General features: G+C 51.9%; 1 non-coding gene across 1 annotated transcript in view; it reads right to left on the minus strand.

Annotated features, from left to right (window-relative positions):
• The window catches only part of LOC126436533 (small subunit ribosomal RNA), a 1,909-nt gene extending 588 nt beyond the window's left edge, over positions 1-1,321 (minus strand). Inside the window, exon 1 of the ribosomal RNA XR_007580738.1 lies at positions 1-1,321. This exon is cut by the window's left edge and continues 588 nt beyond it. This is a non-coding gene — a ribosomal RNA (small subunit ribosomal RNA).
• Positions 1,322-5,000: the final 3,679 nt, after the last annotated feature.

Below are 5,000 nucleotides of genomic sequence, written 5' to 3' on the forward strand. Positions count from 1 at the left end.
GGTGTCCGGGCCTGGTGAGGTTTCCCGTGTTGAGTCAAATTAAGCCGCAGGCTCCACTCCTGGTGGTGCCCTTCCGTCAATTCCTTTAAGTTTCAGCTTTGCAACCATACTTCCCCCGGAACCCAAAAGCTTTGGTTTCCCGGAGGCTGCCCGCCGAGTCATCGGAGGAACTGCGGCGGATCGCTGGCTGGCATCGTTTATGGTTAGAACTAGGGCGGTATCTGATCGCCTTCGAACCTCTAACTTTCGTTCTTGATTAATGAAAACATACTTGGCAAATGCTTTCGCTTCTGTTCGTCTTGCGACGATCCAAGAATTTCACCTCTAACGTCGCAATACGAATGCCCCCGCCTGTCCCTATTAATCATTACCTCGGGTTCCGAAAACCAACAAAATAGAACCGAGGTCCTATTCCATTATTCCATGCACACAGTATTCAGGCGGGCTTGCCTGCTTTAAGCACTCTAATTTGTTCAAAGTAAACGTGCCGGCCCACCGAGACACTCAATAAAGAGCACCCTGGTAGGATTTCAACGGGGTCCGCCTCGGGACGCACGAGCACGCACGAGGCGGTCGCACGCCTTCGGCTCGCCCCACCGGCAGGACGTCCCACGATACATGCCAGTTAAACACCGACGGGCGGTGAACCAACAGCGTGGGACACAAATCCAACTACGAGCTTTTTAACCGCAACAACTTTAATATACGCTATTGGAGCTGGAATTACCGCGGCTGCTGGCACCAGACTTGCCCTCCAATAGATACTCGTTAAAGGATTTAAAGTGTACTCATTCCGATTACGGGGCCTCGGATGAGTCCCGTATCGTTATTTTTCGTCACTACCTCCCCGTGCCGGGAGTGGGTAATTTGCGCGCCTGCTGCCTTCCTTGGATGTGGTAGCCGTTTCTCAGGCTCCCTCTCCGGAATCGAACCCTGATTCCCCGTTACCCGTTACAACCATGGTAGGCGCAGAACCTACCATCGACAGTTGATAAGGCAGACATTTGAAAGATGCGTCGCCGGTACGAGGACCGTGCGATCAGCCCAAAGTTATTCAGAGTCACCAAGGCAAACGGACCGGACGAGCCGACCGATTGGTTTTGATCTAATAAAAGCGTCCCTTCCATCTCTGGTCGGGACTCTGTTTGCATGTATTAGCTCTAGAATTACCACAGTTATCCAAGTAACGTGGGTACGATCTAAGGAACCATAACTGATTTAATGAGCCATTCGCGGTTTCACCTTAATGCGGCTTGTACTGAGACATGCATGGCTTAATCTTTGAGACAAGCATATGACTACTGGCAGGATCAACCAGGGAGCTGCGTCAACTAGAGCTGAGCAGCCGGCCGCCCGGGAGTGTGTCCCGGGGGCACGCGCGAACACGCAAGCGTCCGCTCAATTATTCTGCAAACAGGAGGAGGCTGAGCTCCCCTGCACAACACACCTCGAAACCCTCTCAGGTCCCGGCGGCGCGCAGCGCCGTCCTAAGTACTTGGTCGGGTTCGAGAGAGGCGCAATCGCCCGGAGTTAGGCGAGTAGACGCTTTAGGTGCGACCACCCGTGCTCCCAACTGAGCTTGCCGCTGCCGACAGAGGCCCGGGAGCGTGCTGTCGTGGCATTGCCGGCGGGAGACAACACGCGCCACCTACGGTGACCGGCAGCTCCAACGCCAGCGCCACAGAAGGACAAAAGCCCCACTTGGGTGCCGAAGCGAACTCTCCCAGCACAGCGCACGCGCCAACACGTCCGCACAGCTGCGATACAAACCACCTGCGAGAACCGCTGGGGCGACCGAGCAGCAGACGGCGTCGCGGCGCCGAGCGCCGGGCGGCGGCGCATCCTCAGCGCACACAGTCCTCAATCGGACCAGCACACTGCAGATGGCCACCGCGCTTCGCACCGGGCCCGCGAGGACCTGCTTTGGCCGCAAGGCGCCGCGAGCAGGGGGCGCCGGCGCGCAGCTGCGCCGCCTGCCGCGTCCGTCGGCCGGCGCGCCTGCCACTGGCCGCCCCCACCAGCCGGCTGTAGCGCGTGCGCCCACGCACCGCGCTGCCAGCACGCCGGGCGGCCCCCCCTCACCGGCCGGGGACGGTCCCACCCAGCCACCGCCGCGTATCGCCTCACACCCAGATCCCCTTTCACGTTCGTGGGCATGGTGGGTCCCCTTTCACGTTCGTGGGCATGGTGGGTATCCCTGAAACAACCGGTTAATAGCTCGACCGATCGTCGCCAACACTGATTCACCTCTAGCGAGAACAACCGCACCACAACGGGTTACCTGTTGTTCATTTGCGTAACGTCACCAGCAAACGTAGACGTCCATCGCCATTTGCAACGAGTATTGCATGCCTGTGTCAGGTGTCACAACACACTACGTCTGCCCACATAGACGCAACAACATGTGCACGCCTCGAGAACACGTGGAAGGTAGCCCCCGTACGTATGCGGTGTCCATTGCGCGAACGACTGTCAGCCGGCCTCTGCAGGATGTCGCAGATGTGGAACGCGGTGCAACATGCTATCACGGTGTGTGAGAAGAGACGACTACGTCCGAATACACGCTCCACTACATCAACAGACTGCTCATGCTGATCGCCATCCAGGGCGTCCGTTCCTCCCACACGTCTGAATGGCGTACCACACTGCAATCCAGCTCTTATAGGGAGACGACACGTAGCTGCGTGCACAATATTTGGACTGTATGGTCTGCCGTTGCTAGGCGCAGTCGTCGTACGGTCACACATGTGCCACGATGTATCATTCAGTACATACGGACCAATGTGCAGTACAGTTTGTGGGTTTTGCGTACATCGGCGGACAGGTGACAGGCCGTACCACAACGTAGGCTGAGTACGTCGGCATGCGAAGGGCATTGAACATGCAAACTTCTCAACGACCAGCTTGCGAAGGCAGGGGGGAAGGGGGGGGGGGCATGTACGTCCTGCTGCTATCCACATTACAGTGTATAGCAGGAGCATGTGGAAAGTCAGCAACACCTGCAAGGTGTTTAACATGACGCGATACACAGGGGACCGGGCAGTGCGAATAGCGAACTATATTGCGAGGGTTGCGGTTAGGCAACACTACACTAATTTAACGAGTTGCATAACAATTACAGAGCAGGTTCAGCGACAACGTGCGTCAGGTTAAGGCGCAATATAGGTTAGGTTAAGGCACAACATGGGTTACGTTAAAGCACAAATTAGGTTACGTTAAAGCACAAATTAGGTTACGTTAAAGCACAAATTAGGTTACGTTAAAGCACAAATTAGGTTACGTTAAAGCACAAATTAGGTTACGTTAAAGCACAAATTAGGTTACGTTAAAGCACAAATTAGGTTACGTTAAAGCACAAATTAGGTTACGTTAAAGCACAAATTAGGTTACGTTAAAGCACAAATTAGGTTACGTTAAAGCACAAATTAGGTTACGTTAAAGCACAAATTGGGTTACGTTAAGGCACAAATTGGGTTACGTTAAGGCACAACATGGGTTACGTTAAGGCACAACATGGGTTACGTTAAGGCACAACATGGGTTACGTTAAGGCACAACATGGGTTACGTTAAGGCACAACATGGGTTACGTTAAGGCACAACATGGGTTACGTTAAGGCACAACATGGGTTACGTTAAGGCACAACATGGGTTACGTTAAGGCACAACATGGGTTACGTTGAGGCACAACATGGGTTACGTTGAGGCACAACATGGGTTACGTTGAGGCACAACATGGGTTACGTTGAGGCACAACATGGGTTACGTTGAGGCACAACATGGGTTACGTTGAGGCACAACATGGGTTACGTTAAGGCACAACATGGGTTACGTTGAGGCACAACATGGGTTACGTTGAGGCACAACATGGGTTACGTTGAGGCACAACATGGGTTACGTTGAGGCACAACATGGGTTACGTTGAGGCACAACATGGGTTACGTTGAGGCACAACATGGGTTACGTTGAGGCACAACATGGGTTACGTTGAGGCACAACATGGGTTACGTTGAGGCACAACATGGGTTACGTTGAGGCACAACATGGGTTACGTTGAGGCACAACATGGGTTACGTTGAGGCACAACATGGGTTACGTTGAGGCACAACATGGGTTACGTTGAGGCACAACATGGGTTACGTTGAGGCACAACATGGGTTACGTTGAGGCACAACATGGGTTACGTTGAGGCACAAATTAGGTTACGTTGAGGCACAAATTAGGTTACGTTGAGGCACAAATTAGGTTACGTTGAGGCACAAATTAGGTTAGGTTAAGGTACAATATGGGTTAGGTTAAGGTACAATATGGGTTAGGTTAAGGTACAATATGGGTTAGGTTAAGGTACAATATGGGTTAGGTTAAGGCACAACATGGGTTAGGTTAAGGCACAACATGGGTTAGGTTAAGGCACAACATGGGTTAGGTTAAGGCACAACATGGGTTAGGTTAAGGCACAACATGGGTTAGGTTAAGGCACAACATGGGTTAGGTTAAGGCACAACATGGGTTAGGTTAAGGCACAACATGGGTTAGGTTAAGGCACAACATGGGTTAGGTTAAGGCACAACATAGGTTAGGTTAAGGCACAACATAGGTTAGGTTAAGGCACAACATAGGTTAGGTTAAGGCACAACATAGGTTAGGTTAAGGCACAACATAGGTTAGGTTAAGGCACAACATAGGTTAGGTTAGGGCACAACATAGGTTAGGTTAAGGCACAACATAGGTTAGGTTAAGGCACAACGTAGGTTAGGTTAAGGCACAACATAGGTTAGGTTAAGGCACAACATATGTTAGGTTAAGGCACAACATAGGTTAGGTTAAGGCACAACATAGGTTAGGTTAAGGCACAACATAGGTTAGGTTAAGGCACAACATAGGTTAGGTTAAGGCACAACATAGGTTAGGTTAAGGCACAACATAGGTTAGGTTAAGGCACAACATAGGTTAGGTTAAGGCACAACATAGGTTAGGTTAAGGCACAACGTAGGTTAGGTTA

This window comes from Schistocerca serialis, unplaced genomic scaffold (assembly GCF_023864345.2).
Source record: "Schistocerca serialis cubense isolate TAMUIC-IGC-003099 unplaced genomic scaffold, iqSchSeri2.2 HiC_scaffold_1239, whole genome shotgun sequence".
In the NCBI taxonomy this organism is placed as follows: Eukaryota; Metazoa; Arthropoda; class Insecta; order Orthoptera; family Acrididae; genus Schistocerca; species Schistocerca serialis.